This window comes from Hypanus sabinus, unplaced genomic scaffold (genome assembly GCF_030144855.1).
Source record: "Hypanus sabinus isolate sHypSab1 unplaced genomic scaffold, sHypSab1.hap1 scaffold_116, whole genome shotgun sequence".
Taxonomy (NCBI): domain Eukaryota; kingdom Metazoa; phylum Chordata; class Chondrichthyes; order Myliobatiformes; family Dasyatidae; genus Hypanus; species Hypanus sabinus.
This window is the reverse complement of record NW_026779218.1, coordinates 825,175-842,286: the sequence shown is the minus strand read 5'-3', so window position 1 is coordinate 842,286 and position 17,112 is coordinate 825,175.

Genomic DNA, 17,112 nt, shown 5'->3' with positions numbered 1-17,112 from the left:
CTTTACACAACTGAATGAAGCAAGACTTGCCCCATTTCACCTTTCAGAATTGCTCAAACTGCACCAGGTTATTTGGCAGCGTCAGTGGACAGCAATTCTGAGGTCTTTAGAGATTTGATTGGCTTGTTCGGAACTTTTACTGGGCTATTGAAGGACAGAGTAACTCACTTATAAATTCATGTCTTTTTGTCTCCCGCCCTCCTTAAAGACCAGAAACACATTTCCCATCTTCTATTCTGCTAGAACAATTTCAGAATTTGGTTATTTTTGAATGGTCGTTACTAATGACTTTAGCATGTCCTCAGCTCTCTTTCCGAATGCTAGGGTGAGTCCATATAGCCCGGGTGACTTATCTACCGTCAACCATTTTAGCATCCCAAGCATCTTTTCATTAGTAAGAGCAATTGCTCTGACGCCTGCCCTCTGACTCTTTGAAGTTTTAAGCAGACTGTTGGTGTCTTTCAGAGTCAATGTCAACGCATAATATTCAATTCATCCGACAGTTTTTGAAGTGCATTACACCCACACCGGGGTCATTTTACAGTGTGCCTATATCCATATTTGTCTCTCTTAAACTGTATATTGGATAGAGACTTTTAGTCTATTATTTCATGTACGTAAGTAGTGCTCCTTACTGCGTGTTATTCCTGTTGCATTCCACATTAAAATGACTGAGAGCATATCGAGGTGGCATGGCCCAGGACTGAGAACGAGAAGGTATCTGAGATTTGGATGCTTTAAGTGCCGTGCCAGATTAAAAATGTGGTGTCATGGATGCCTGGAGTTTCCCGTTGAAGGGGAAGGAGGGGGTATCGTCACGTCCCGATAGTCAATTTCCTATTGTTCTCCTAATTTCCTTTGATTGTACCACGGTTCCGACCGTTAATTTCCCATTAGCTTCTAATTCTCTTTGTTGAAAGAGAACGCACCTGATTTCCATCCAGACCTGAAGCATAAGGATCCCGGCCTGACAACCACTTGGTTACCGCCAGATCCTTGGTTTTGCGTGTGTTCTGATTCACGTTTCCCGGCTGCTCAGGACCATGTGCTGTAAAGTTTGCTCCAGTTTCAAGGTTTATCTATGAAACTCCGTCTGTCTGTGTCAAGGCTCCGTGTCAAGATCCCTCCTGTTTGTTGTTTAACGTTCACGTCCGCATAAGCATCCTAACTCAATCTCCGTGTCTGTGTTCGCTTCATTCGCTCATTGCAACACATGGGTTTATAGGATTAGGAAGACAGAGTCTGCTTTTGGATAAAATTAAGAAACTACAATAATAAACAGAGGCTGGTCGGAGTTATATACACATCTCTCAGTCGTAACGAGGATATGGCGTATAGATTGCAGCAGGGGAGAGATAGGGAATGTTAAAAGGCCAAAGTTATGGTAGCCATAAAAGTTTCAATGGTCAGGACGTTTGGGAAAATTATGTTGGTGTTGGATCCCAAAGGATGGAATTTGTAGGGTTTCTGCACGACGACATTTAGAGCAGCTTGTGATTGAGCACGCTACAGTAAGTGCAAGCTGTATTTGTTGATGTATAATCAGTCTGTGATTAGAATTCACGCTAGGGTTTGGGAGATAGAAGGTGCAATCATATGAGTATGACAGTGCAGTACCACATAGGCATGAGAGTGCAACTGGCCAAAGTTGATTAAAATGGGCATTAGCACGGACGATGACAGAGCAGCAATGCCTAGTGTCTCTGGGAATAAATCACAAGGCACAAGATAGATAAATGCCAAAGATGAAGATAGATAAATGCCAAAGGTGAAGAATTAGTGTAAATGGAGGATGAAGCTGAAAACCAACATAACTTATTCAATAACTGAATAATTTGTAGGAAATTAAAGGATTAAAAATAAGAACTAAAAGAGCAATAAGAAAAGATGAAATAAAAAGTTACAATAGCTAATGATATAAAAGACAATATCGAAAGCGTTTTTGGGTGTCCGGTGACTAAAATAAAAACAACGGTAGAATAGGATTCTGAAAAGTTAGTAATTAAGAAAGTCCGACAAATTTATTAAGCATTTTGTGTTGATCGTCATTGCAAAATGCACCATCGCTCTGCCAGAATTTTGATGTCGAGAGCACAAGTCAGAGCAGTTGCCAATACTGGGAAGAAGGTGGTTGGTAGCCGACAGGTCAGGAAGTGTCTGAAATGATTGTGGAGGCATTAGTATTCGATAATTTTCAATAGTCATGAGCTTCTTGAATGCTATCAGGGAAACGTACATTTGCAAATGCCACTCCGCACTTTAAGAAGGGAGTGAGGCAAAAGACGGGAAATTATAGGCAACAGGAAACACATGGAGAACAAAGGCCAATTCATTTCACTCACGCAGGTATCACGTGTTCAAAGCCACAGGTGTAAATTCATCCACCTACAAAAGTCAGAGGACTTCCTGGAATCGGGCGGTGAAGTGGGACAGGGAGAAAGAGAGAGAGAGAGGATGATAAACAGAAGGGGGTAGCGGTTTGCGAGGGAGGGCCAAAGAGATGCCCGGCTCTTTGTGAGGGTGAAAATTCAGTTTGTCTGCAAAACATTCCAAGTTATTTACACTTGCTTCTGTGGCTGTTACAACTCTAATACTGACATCCGTCTGGTTAATTCTGCCCTGTTCTATTTGCCACCAAATGCGAACAGACTGAGAACAGAGAGGTTTTCTCATTATCGAACAGGTAACATCTGATGAAAGGTCACAGGCTGGAAAAAAAAGGTATTGCTGGAATGTTACGTGTTGTGGGAGGGACGGGAAAAACGAGAAAGTGGAGGACTGTAGAGCTGCGAGCGGAGGAGAAAGAGTCACAGAGTCCTACAACACAAAAAGGCCGTGCGGGATTTGAATTTGCAAGTGGATTGGGAAACTCAGGCTGCTACTGGATCCGTAAAGAAGGAAATATTAGAATGCCTATGAGATGGCTTCTTACAGCAGCTTGTGGTTGCATCAGTGATGATAATATGAACTGATTATGCATCTGTGTCTTTTTTTCACTACGGACGACAATATGTCGGAAATGCAACCCAGTAGGAGGGCAGAGTCGGTGTCGGTGTCTCAAATATATATGTATAATTTTGCCGATTAATGTCGTCCATTAATTTGCCATATAGCCAGATAACCATATAACAAATACAGCACGGAAACTGGCCATCTCGGCCCTTCTAGTCCATGCCGAACGCTTACTCTCACCTAGCCCCACCGACATGAACTCAGCCCATAACCATCAATTCCTTTCCTGTGCACATACCTAACCAATTTTACTTTAACTAAGAATATCGAAACTAGATCTACAACTTCTGCTGGAAGCTCGTTCCACACTGCTCCCATTCTCAGAGTAAAGAAATTCCCCCTCGTGTTACTCCTAAACTTTTGCTCCCAAACTCTCAACTTATGTCTTCTTGTTTGAATCTCCCCTCCCCTCAATGGAAAAAAAAGCCTATCCACGTCAACTCTATCTAACCCTCTAATAATTATAAAGACCTCTATCAAGTCCCCCCTCAACCTTCTGCGATCCAAAGAATAAAGACCTAACTTGTTCAGCCTTTCTCTGAAACCCGATTTCCACTACTATTGTTGACAGAAGTTCAGATGGTGATGAGGAGATGTACAGGAGTGAGATAGATCAGCTTGAAGTGTGCAGTCAAAATAAAAAGTTTGTAATTAACGTCAGTAAGTCCAAGGCATTGACTGTAGACTTCAGGAAGGAGAGGTCCGGAGAATTCATACCAGTCTCCGTTAAGGGATCAGCAGAGGAAACAATGAGCTGTTTCAAGTACCTGGGTGTCAACATCGGTGAAGACCTACGCTGGACCCATCATTAATTCCGGAGAAGGCAGGCAGTTGCTATAATTCATTCGGAGTCCGAGGAGTCTGGATATGCCACGAAGGACTTTGGCAAATTTCGGATAGGTGTACCGCAGGGACCATTCTAACTGGTTGCATCACTCTCTGCTATTGTGTGAAGGTGCCACTGCTCAGGATCACAAAAAGCCACGGAAAGTGGCAGACTCATCCAGCTTCCAGCCTCCTCAACAGCAACGACATCTCAAATAGGCGATGTTTAGGAAGCATTAAATACACTTTGCAAAGAGCATGCCCGCTTCTCATTGCAACCGTCAGGAGGATGTACAGGAGCTTGAAGCCACGCACTCATTGTCTCAGCAACAGCTTCTTCCTCACCGCCCACCACCGTCAGGCATTACTGAATTATAAAGGATTTGTATTGATCTGTCAACAGTTATTGTAAACCGGAATGGTCCTGGAGGTCTGAAAATTGTAAACATCGCTCCACTCTTTAAGAAGGGAGAGTGGCAGAACACAGGCAGGTAGCATGACGTCAGCTGTAGGTAAGACATTGGAATTTATTATTAACAATGAAGTTTTGGGGAGCTCGAAGACACATGATAAAATAGACCGTAGTCCGCATGGTTTCCATGAGGGGAAATCATTCTTGATGAAATTGATAGAATTATTTGCGGAAATAACAGGCAGGAAAGTAGTCAGAAAATGTTAATTGCAAGGACTTTTCGTAAGTCTTCTAAATGATTTCGCAGATGACGCTAGAAACGGAACAACCGTGATAGGGGATTGGCTGATTGGAAAGAAACAATGAGTAGGTACCATGTGGACATTACTGGTTAGCTACCGTTGCCTAGTGTTGTTCGTTCAGCAGTTGCTGTTGGTTGGGGCCAATTCTATTCACATTAAATTCTGTCAATGATTTGCATGGCAAAATTGACAGTTTTGTGCCATGTGTGTGAATGATAAGTGGCGGTGTTGGTAGTTGTGGGAAAGTTATATATCTGTTAAAAACTTAGAAATATTAGGAGTATGGGCATTTGGTTTCCCCCATCTTTTTTTTTCTCTATGCATGGAAGATCCTCAGGAGGGCCAGTTTTCTTAATTGCTATCCTTTCGTTCTTCATACAGCTACAGAATTCTGTGGGATTATATTTCTTCTAGTCTACCAGAGCAAACTCATGCCTTCTTTTAGCACTTTTGATTTCCTCCTTAAGTGCTCTCTGGCATTTCCTTTACTCAGGTACCTAAAGTTCCTTCCATCCCCTACTTATTGTGCACCCCTTTCCTCCTCGTACCGAGGAGCTGAATATCCAAAATCCAAAATATTCCAAAATTTTTATGTTTGCTGTTTTTATTCTGACAGGATCGCACACACTCTGTTCTCTCAAAATTTCATCTTTGAAAGCCTCCACATGCAAATCCTACTTTTTGCCAGAAAATAACCTGTACCAATCGGCACTTGCCACATCGTTTCTGATAAGGTGAAGACAAGCCTTTCTGCAATTTAAAACGTCATCCGAGGAGCAGAACAATGTGCACCTTAATTGCCTTTAAACTGAAGACTCGAACTTCGAGGCGAGTGGTTGTGGGTTAGATTCCAGCTAGCTATTTGCAAACTTTCGGCTCTGGGTAGAGCTTCGAACTAGCAAACTCGTTCCCGTAAACAAACATGACCTGCTGCGTCTCATTCCCCATCATCAGGTCAAATATCGCACACCCTTGCTCTGTCATGTCGAAAACAGTGTATCCATGGAACACTGAGGCGATAGTGGAGTATCAGTTCCTCCTGCAACCATGTCTCAATAGAGTCATGTTTCCACATGGTGACCACACCAGTCTCTCTGCCAATACTCCTTGCATTGAAATACACATTGAAACATACACAATTCAGAATATTCGTCTCGCTGGGCTCAACTTTTCAGTTCTGACTCTGTATGCAGGCATCACAACATCATTCCACGCAACCAATTTACGATCTGCTCCATCACTCATGTTTTCAACTGACACCCGCAACTCCAGTTTCAAATCAAGGCTCCCTTGCAGTGGGATGACAAAATATTCACCCCTTCTCTCCTAACTCCAGCACTGGGCCACACACAGAATGGCGAGTTCGCTTTAAAATAATGTTATATATCCGTTACAAGTGCCTATTTATGCACAATCCAAAATCTCCTCAGGAACTATGGCATACGGAACGTCCCGACCGCCTCCACTTGCTCCTTTAGATATCCCTATGCAATCCAATGTCTCTTCGGCAACTATGGCGAACAGATTTGTTCAGAGCAGCAAAGGAAGCTGGATTCCTCATGATTAATTTGCCAGTTAAATAAGTTGTACGGAAAGCAACTGAAATATTTGCATTTAATTCGAGAGGAGTAGAATATCAAAGGAAAGATGTAATGCTGAGGCTTTGTGTGACATTTGTTCGACTACATTCGCAATATTGCAGGTAGTTTGTTGACACTGATCCAAGAAAGGATATGTTGATATTGGAAAGGGTCCAGAGAAGGTTCATGGGAATGATTTCGTTAATGAAATGGAGAAGCTTTTGATAGCTCTGGATCTGTCCTCACTGGAGTTTGTAAAAATGATTGGGCTTGGAGTGGATGTATCATATAATGGGGGTCACTAGAATCAGATGGTCCTCAGAATAGAAGAATATCGCTTTAGAACAGTGATCAGAAATGCTAAATCATTGGGTATATTTACAGCAGAGATTAATAGGTTATTGATTTGTAATGGTATTGAAGGTTACCGGGAGAGGCATGCATTATGGCACAGCAGACAAGATGGCCCCGAATGCTCTAATTCAGCTACTATGTTTTACCGAAAAACTATCATGTCCCCATTAGTGTACGAGCCAAAGGTAACAAGATCACGGAACACGAGATGTTGAGGGAAATTTTGAGGGTTGGGTAAAACGAAGAAAGGAGATGTTTCACCGGCAGAGTGAGATAAATACAGTAAGTATGAAAAGTATCAGAATGTTTAACATTTGAATGACAGGGATGGATGTCATGAAATATCATTGTTAGAATTGGTGAAGGTAAAACCAAGGGTGTTTTCAAATCAGATTTGGGGGAAGTTCTAGCCAGCGACAGCGGATTGTCCATTAGTGAGGTGTCAATCTGTGCATGTAGCATGAAACTCTCGTAGATGATTTGGAACGTCAACCGAGGAGCAGAACAATGTGCACCTTAATTGCCTTTAAACTGAAGACTGGAACTTCGAGGCGACAGATTCTGGGTTAGCATCCACCTAGTACTTTGCAAACTTTCTGCTGTGGGTAGAGTTTCGAATTAACAAACTCGTTCCCGTAATCAAACATGACCTGCAGCGTCTCATTCCCCAACAGGAGATCAAGAATCGTACACCCTTGTTCTGTCATGTCGGAAACAGTGTATCCCTGGAACTTTGAGCCGATAGTGGAGTATCAGTTCCTACTGCAACCATGTCTCAATAGAGTCATGATTCCACATGGTGACCACACCAGTCTCTCTGCCAATACTCCTTGCATTAAAATACACATTGAAACACACACAACTCAGAATATTCGTCTCGCTGGGCTCAACTTTTCAGTTCTGACTCTGTATGCAGGCACCACAACATCATTCCCCGCAACCACTCTACGATCTGTTCCATCACTCATGTTTTCAACTGACACCCGCAACTCCAGTGTAAAATCAAAGCTCCCTTGCAGCGGGATGACAAAATCTTCACACCTTCTCTCCTAACTCCAGTACTGGGCCACACACAGAATGGCGAGTTCGCTTAAACATAATGTTCTATATCGTTTGCAAGTGCCTATTTATGCACAATACAAAATCTCCTCAGGAACTATGGCATGCGGAACGTCCCGACCGCCTCCACTTGCTCCTTTAGATATCCTTCCCCTACTATGCAATCCAATGTCTCTTCGGGAACTGTGGCGAGCAGATTTGTCCAGGGCCGCAAAGGAAGCTGGATTCCTCATGATTATCTTGCCAGTTAAATAAGTTGTAAGGAAAGCAAATGCAATATTTACATTTTATTCGAGAGGAGTAGAATATCAAAGGAAGGTTGTAATGTTGAGGCTTTATGTGACATTTGTTCGATTACATTCGCAATATAGCAGGTAGTTTGGGGACCCTGACCTGAGAAAGGATCTGCTGATATGGGAAAGGGTCCAGAGAAAGTTCATGGGAATGATTTCGTTAATGAAAGGGAGGAGCCTTTGATAGCTCTGGATCTATCGTCACTGGAGCTTGTAAAAATGATTGGGGATCTCATTAAAGCCAGTTACATATTAAAACAGAGATTGAGTGGATGTGGAGGCGATGTATCATACAATCGGGGTCACTAAAATCAGACGGTCCTCAGAATAGAAGAACATCCCTTTAGAACAGTGATCAGAAATTTATTTTACCAGAGAGTGGTGAATATGTGGAATTCATTGCCCTTTGAAGCTATGAAGGCTATGTCATTGGGTATATTTACAGCAGAGATTAATAGGTTATTGATTTGTAAGGGTATTGAAGGTTACCGGGAGAAGGCATGCATTATGGCAGAGCATACTCGATGGCCCGAATTGTCTAATTCAACCACTATGTTTTACCGAAAAATAACACAAGCCATAACTGTCATGTCCCCATTAGTGCAAGAGCCAAAGGTAACAAGATCAAGGAACACGAGATGATGAGGGAAATTTTGAGGGTTGGGTAAAATGAAGAAAGAAGATATTTCACAGGCAGAGTGAGATAAATACAGTAACTATGAAAAGTATCAGAATGGTTAACAAGGACATTTGAATGACAAGAATGGATGTCATGAAATATCACTGTTAGAATTGGTGAAGCTAAAACCAAGGGTGTTTTCAAAGCAGATTTACGGAAGATTGTAGCCAGCGACAGCAGAGTGTCCATTTGTGAGGTGTTAATCTGCGCATGTAGCATGAAACTCTCATAGATGAACATGTCATCGATGTTCACAAAGTGAAAGGACCTGATTATTTAGACTCCCAACTGCAGGTTGGGAGGGTTTGGATATTGTTTGTCCAATGTGGTCAGGAAAGTTTTCTTCATCAATATGAAAACTTCCAACTCGACAGAGCGTGCTACTTGATCTCCACTTTGGGAATGAGACAGACCAGACAGCAAAATTATGTCTCTGTGTGAATCCAGTGATCACATTTCTATTTATTTCAAGACAGCTACGTAGGAGGATAAGACCTGTCCTCAGATTGAGTTTCTAAACTGGAGTAAATATACATTTGATGGAATCAGAAGGGATCTGCTGCATGTGGATACGGTTAAGTAAGAGACACTTGGCAATAGGAGGATATCAGAAGTGGAATATTGAGTGTATGTTCATCTGAGAATAATAGGGAAAGCTAACAGGTTCAGGGAACTTTGGATCGAGAGATACTTAGGACCTGGTAAACAAAAGGGAGATACAAGTCAGGTCTAAGCAGGTCGATTCTAAGCAGTTCGGAGTTCAAAATTCAAAGTTCATTATAAATACCTTGCATGTCACCATGTAAAACACAGAGATTAATTTTCTTGTGGACTCACACCGTAAATAGAAATAAAATCACAATAGAACCCTGATTGATTATTTTGTGGATGTGACTAAACACATTCAGAGAAGTAGATCAGTAGATGCAGTGAATGGATTTCAGCAGAGTCTTTCATAAGATACCCCATGCAAAGCTTATTGAAAAAGTAAGGAGGCATGGTTTCCAAGGGGACATTGTTTTGTGGATTCAGAAGGCAAAGTGTGGTTGTAGACGGGTCATATTCTATATGGTGGTCGATCACCAGTGGTGTGCCTCAGCGATCTATTCTAGGATCCCTACTCTTTGTGTTTTCATAAATGATCTGGAAAAGGAAGAGCAGGGATAGGTTAATAAATTGGCTGATGACACAAAGGTTGTGAGTGTTGTGGATGGTGTGGAGGGCTGTCAGAGGTTACAGCGGTAAATCAATAAGATGCAACACTAGGCTGAGAAGTGGTAGATGGAATTCCAACCAGCTAAGTATGAGGTGGCTGACTTTTGTAGGTCAAATCTGATCGCTGATTATAGTATTAATGATGAGGCTCTTGGCACTGTGGAGGATCAGAGGGATCTTCAGGTTGGAATCCATAGGACAGTCAAAGCAGTTGTTCAGCTTGACTCAGTGCTTAAGAAGTCATTGGCCTTCATCAAACCTGGGATTGAGTTTAAGTGCCGAGAGGTAATGTTAATGCTATATAGGACCATGGTGAGACCCCACTTGGAATATTGTGCTCAGTTCGGGTCATCTCACTACAGGAAGGCTGTAGAACCGATAGGGAGGGTGCAGACAACACACACACAATTTGCTGGTGGAACACAGCAGGCCAGGCAGCATCTATAAGGAGAAGCACTGTCGACGTTTCGGCCCGAGACCCTTCGTGAGAACAAACTGAAAGGAAAGATAGTAAGAGATTTGAAAGTAGTAGGGAGAGGGGGAAAAGCGAAATGATAGGAGAAGCAGGGGGTGGGATGAAGCTACGAGCTGGAAAGATGATTGGCGAAACAGATACACAGCTGGAGAAGGGAAAGGATCGTGGGACGGGAGGCCTCGGGAGAAAGAAAGGGGAGGGGGAAGCAACAGAGGGAGATGGATAACAGACAGAGAGATGGGCAGAAAGAGAGGGAAAAAGGAAGGGGGGAATCTAAAAATATCATGGATGGTGTAAGAAGGGGAGGAGTGGCATTAACGGAAGTTAGAGAAGTCAATGTTCATGCCATCAGGTTGGAGGCTACACAGCCGGTATATAAGAAGTTGTTCCTCCAACCTGAATTTGGATTCATTTTAACAGTAGAGGAGGCCATGTATAGACATATCAGACTGGGAATGGGACGTGGAATTAAAAAGTGTGTCCACTGGGAGATCCTGTTTTCTCTGGCGGACCGAGCGTTGGTGCTCAGCGAAACGGACTCCCAGTGTGCGTCGGGTCTCACCAATATATAATAGGCCACACTGGGTGCACCAGACAATAAAACATGCAAATGCACAAAGAGAAAAATCAATTAATAATAATAATAATAATAATAATAATAATAATAATAAAAATAATAATAATAATAATAATAATAATAATAATAATAATAATAATAATAATAATAATAATAATAATAATAATAAAGATAATAAACACTTAACTAAGTAATCAGTATTGAGATCATGAGATGTATAGTTCAGTTATGTGTCGAGTAGATTTATAGCCTCTAGTTCAAGATCTTATTAGTTGAGTGGTAAAAAGCGTTCCTGATCATGATCGTGAGTACTAACGATCCTGTACCTTCTTGTTAATGGCAGCAGTGAGCAGAAACCATGGCCTGGATGCTGGATGTCCTTGATAACGGATGCTGCTTCCTGTGACAACGCTCCATAGAGACGTGCTCAATGCTAGGGAGGGTCTTTCCCGTAATGGAATGGGCTGCGTCGGCTGCATTATTTTAGAAATTGTTGTCTCCATCATAGGCAAAGATGCTAACAGTCAATGTACTCTCCATCACGTTTTTCAGCCCAATTCTCCAGCTGTACCAAATCCGCTGCAAACAATGATATTTTTATACCCACACACGGCACGACCAAACTGGATTTATTACACAAATTTGCTGCTCAAGTTAACCACATTGTGTTTGACATTGTTTACCTGGACTTTAATAAGTTTTTATGCAAGCAACCACATAGAAGATTGGTCAGAACTTTAATTCGCTAGGCATTCAGGTTGAAGGAGTCCATTCGATTCAACATAGACTGGGTGGGAAAAGCCAGAGAGAGGTAGTAGGTAGGCAGCTCGCAAACTATAGGCCTGTGGCTAGTGGTATCAACGGAGATCAGTGCTGTGTCCGTTGTCTGTCGGCTGTAACAAGAATTCGGATGATAACGTAGAATACTAGATCAGCAAATTTGCCTATGACTACAAGATTGTGAGTGGAATGGACGGCGAGGAAGTCGATTAATGTGAAACGTTTAAGGGTAACATGAGGGCTCCTGCACAGAGGGAGTCTACTAATACTGCCAGTCGTATCTGCACCATGGATTGAAAAGGGCTGGATCGAATTCTTTGCCGGTGAGTGTAAGGTGTTGCAATTTGGTGGACAAAACACGGTAAGACAGTGAATGTTAGGCGTTTCTGCAATATACAGAACCACATTCCCTTGAAATCAGCGTCACAGGTAGATGAAGTTGTAAAGAGAGCTTTAGGTACATGGTCCTTTATAAATCACGGCATTGAGTGCAGGAGTTGGGATGTTATGTTGACATTATAAAATATGTCAGTGAAAGTTATGCGTGAAGTTCTGGTTCACCTACCGATAATGAAGATATCCATAAGCTTGGAAGAATGCAGACAAAATATACAGGAGGTTTGTCCGTTCCTGACGACCTGAGCTGCAGGGACTGTTTGCCCAGATTAGGAATGTATTCACTGGTGTGTTCGGTGGAAAGGATAAGATTAACTAAGAGGAATCAGAGGTGAAACTTTCCTATGAGTGGAGCAAGCTACTAACGGAAGTCGTACATGTACGTTCAATAATGACATTGGGGAAAGCTTGGACAGTTGGATGAGATGAGAGATATTGGGTCAATGATGTATGGAGGGCTATGGTCTGGGTGCAGGGGGATGGGACAAGGCAGAAAGGTAGGCTGGCATGGTAGGCTGAAGTTCCTGTATGCTGTAGTGCTCCATAACTCTCTGCCAACACTTCCCATACGATAAATACCAATGTGCCATTTGCCTCCCTAACTACTGCTGACCCTTCCGCAGTTTTTAGATAAACACCCCAAATGGACCAGTGAGAATACATGCTTGCATCAGTGGACAAACACCTTTGCATATTTCAAGATATTTTACCTGAATTCCTTCTCCATTATAGACCCTGTACACTTTACCCTCCCATTATTCCAGTGCAGTCCCTTTGCTAACTTGACTGGGAATTCATGCAGCGTCTCCACCTGCTAGTACGTGCTGTATATCGCAGACAATATACACATTCCACGCCACCATTCTGGCCCATTATAAACCTGACACAGTAGTCATGTGACTATTTGCTACCCTGAACCGCTGATCATTCCTGTTCATTTGCTTATCACTGAACCCGTGGTTGTTAGAGGAAGCTCCCTGACTGAAAACAATAGGCTCCTCATTACAAAGCCTCAGGATAAAAGGTGCTTATTTGCATTGCATAATTTTTTTACAATAATACATAAATAGTTCCGCCGACCAGCTGCAGATTCATTGATTTGAGATCCTGACGCGGAAGGTAGTCAGGGACGTGTCGCCTAACTTAACACTGCTCACAGCAGAGAGAGAAAAAGTCGTAGTTGGTCTTATCTCCTTCCAAGTCGTACACAATCACCTCACCGGTAGTCACAAGTGAGTAGACATCCGCGTATCTGATTGATCCTGTGCATTTGTTTTGTTGTTGTTATCGTTGTGTGTGTGTGTGTGTGTGTGTGCGCGCGCGCGCGCGCGCTGTGCTGGGCGGGGAGGGGGAATGGACGTGCGAGGTAGAGAGAGACAAACCGTCTGTAAGTAAAATAAATGGAGCTCCTATCAATCGGTGAGGTTTCAGGGAGTGATTTATCAGCTCTGTCTGTCGTCTCAGTCAAGGAAATCTCATGTAGTTGTGATCACAGTGAAGGGGAGAAGGAGATTTCACTCCATCTGTAGACTGTCTCTGTCAGTGTGGTTTCATACAACATACAACATCGAACAGTAGAGCACAGTGCCGACTCTTAAAACCTGCCTCCCATATAACCACCCCCACCTTAAGTTTTTCCATATTCTTATCACGTCGTTTCTTAAATTTTAGTAATGTATCTGCCTCCACCACTGACTCAGGCAGTGCACTCCACACACAAACCTCACTCTGAGTTAAAAATCTCCCATATAACCATATAACAATTACAGCACCGAAACAGTCCATCTCCGCCCTTCTAGTCCGTGCCGAACGCTTACTCTCACCTAGTCCCACCGACCTGCACTCAGCCCATAATTCTCCATTCCTTTCCTGTCCATATACCTGTCCAATTTTTTTATGACAATATTGAACCTACCTCTACCACTTCTACAGTAAGCTCGTTCCACACAGATACCACTCTCTGAGTAAAAAAAATTCCCTCTCGTGCTACCCTTAAAGTTTTGTCCCCAAACTTTTGTCCTCTTGTTTGAATCTACCCTACTCTCAATGAAAAAAGCCTATCCACGTCAACTCTATCTATCCCACTCATAATTATAAATACCTCTATCATGAACCCTCTCAGCCTTCTACACTCCAAAGAATAAAAACCTAACTTGTTCAACCCTCCTCTGTAACTTAGGTGCCGTAACACAGGTAACATTCTATAAAATCTAATATTCCCCTTCAACTTCCCACCCATTACCTTAAAGCTATGTCCTCTTGTATTGAGCAGTGGTGCTCTGGGGAAGAGGCGCTGGCTGTCCTCTCTATCTATTCCTCTTAATATCTTGTACACCTCTATCATGTCTCCTCTCATCCTCCTTCTCTCCAGAGATTAAAGCCCTAGCGCCTTTAGTTTCCTTAACGGAGATCTTACTTGTGTTTGTGGGTTATTGATGGAGACCTCATCAATGTTTATGGAATCTCACTGAGGGAGTTCTCCCTATCAGTGGGATCCCAGTAAGGGAGAGAGGGAGATCTGCTTTCTCTCAGATCTTGGTCTGTGAGATATCACTCCTTCTGTGAGGTCAGTGAGGGTTATCATACTGCCTGTGGGTTCTCACTGAGGTAGGTCTCATCTCTTTCTTTGGGTTTGCAGTAAGGAACTTGAGGACAGTGAACATTTGAAAACATCTGGAATTTGTTAACTGCTATGATTAGCGGGGAATATAACATATTTAAATGAAAGCTGGAGAGGGGGGGAGGGAGTCTTTACTGAGAGGTTCTCATAATATTCTACCTCATGCTTCACAACACCCCAAATCTGGGTGCATTACACAACCACATTGTGTTTGACATTGTTTACCTGGAATTTAACAAGTCTGTAAGCAACCTTCTGCATGGACAGAGGCCTGAAAGTGGTAGTAGGTACTCGGGTCACAAACAATAGGCCTGTGATTAGTGGTGTCAGCGGAGCTCAGTGCTGAGATCCATTGTTTGTAAAAGAAACACAGAAGCACAGAAAACCTATTGCACACTGCAGGCCTTTCGGCCCACAACCCTGTGCCAAACATACCCTTCACTGATAAATTACCTAGACTTACCCTTAGTCTTCTTTAAACTGGATCAGCAAAATTTTCCACTGACTACGAAATTGTGGGGGTAAGGGGAAATGGACAGTGCAGAAGACTATTAATGCTTGCAGTGTTAAATGGACCAAATGAGAAAATGGACTGAAAGTGGACAGACTGAATTAATTGCCGCTGAGGGTGGGATATTGCAATTTTGGGAGGGAAACACACAATGCAACAGTGAATGTTTGCTGTACCTGGAAATACAGATCAATATTTCCTTGAAATCAGCGTCACGGGTTGATATACAGCTGTAAGGAGAGCCTGAGTACATGGGCCTTTATAAATCAGGGCATTGAATGCAGGAGTTGTAGGTCTGTTGAAATTATAGAAAAAGATGTTAGTGAAGTTCATTTCAAAGTAATGAGTACTGATAGAGAAGATATCAATAAACTTGAAGGAATGCAGACAAGATTTACAAGAGTGTTGTCGGTACTTCAGGATCGGAGCTACAGAGACGGTTTGACTGCATTAGGAATTTATTCGCTGATGTGCTTAGTGTGAAGTATAACATATTTAAGAGCAATCTGAGAAGTAATTTCACTCAGAGGTTCCTGTGAGTGGAACGTGCTACCGACAGAAGTCCTAGATGCACGTCCAACAGAGAAATATAGGGAAAGTTTGGACAGCTGGATGAGATAAGAGATCATGGATCATGAGGTATGGAGGACGATGGTCTGGATGCAGAGAAATTGGACTATGCTGTCATGGACTTGACGGGTGGTAGTTCTTTTTTTCTGTGCTGTGGTACTCCATCACTCTCTGACCAGCACCCCCATACCATAAATGTCCATGTTCATTTGCCTTCCCTACTACTGGTGTCCCTTCCTGCAATCTAAGGTAAACACTCTGTGGTGGGCCAGTGTGATTACATGCTTGCATCTCTGTACAAATATCTTCCCATTTTTCATAATATTTTCTCTAAATTCCTTAACCATTGTCGACCCTGCACACGAAACACACCCATTACTCCAGTACTGAAGCATTGCCAACCTGACCAGGGGTTTATGTTGTATCGACTCCTGCTAATGTGTGCTCTCCACCACTGACGATATACACATCCAATCGAACATTCTGATCCATTATAAACCTGACAAATCTAATTCTGTGACTATTTTCTCTCCAAAACCTGTGTTAATTCCGGCTCATTTGATTATCACAGAACCCGTGGTTGTTAGAGGAAGCTCACTGACTGAGAACAAAAGGCTCTTCACTACAGAGCCTCAGGATAAATGGTGTTTATTTGCATTGGATTATTTTTACACGAACGTTCCGCCATTCAGCTCCAGGTTCACTGATTCGATAAGCTGATACGCAAAGTAGTCAGTGTCGTGTCGCTTCATCTTACACCGTTTACAGCAGAGAGTCAAAAGGTGGTAGGTGGCCCTATTTCCTTCCAGGTCGCACTCCATCACCTGACTGGGAGTCACAAGTGAGCACACATCCACGTATCTGGTCTAACCAGTAAAAAAGAAGAGAGACAGAGAGAGAGAGAGAGAGAGAGAGAGAGAGAGAGAGAGAGAGAGAGAGAGAGAGAGAGAGAGAGAGAGAGAGAGAGAGAGAGAGAGAGAGAGAGAGAGAGAGAGAGAGAGAGAGAGAGAGAGAGAGAGAGAGAGAGAGAGAGAGAGAGAGAGAGAGAGAGAGAGAGGAGGAGAATGGGCATGGGAGGTACAGAGAGACAAAGGGTCTGCAAGTAAGATGGATGGAACTCCTCATTTACCTGTGAGGTTTCAGGAAGTGATTTCACACCTCTGTCCAGGGACTCAGTCATTGAAATCTCATGTATGTGTGGTCCCAGTAGACCCGCTGGAAACATAGAAACATAGAAAATAGGTGCAGGAGTAGGCCATTCGGCCCTTCGAGCCTGCACCGCCATTCAGTATGATCATGGCTGATCATCCAACACAGAACCCTGTAACTGCTTTCTCTCCATACCACCTGATCCTTTTAGCCACAAGGGCCATATCTAACTTATCTTGGTGATCTGACCTCTGAAAGATCTCTGTGAGTGAGATCTCATCTCCTTCTGTGAGGTCATGAGGG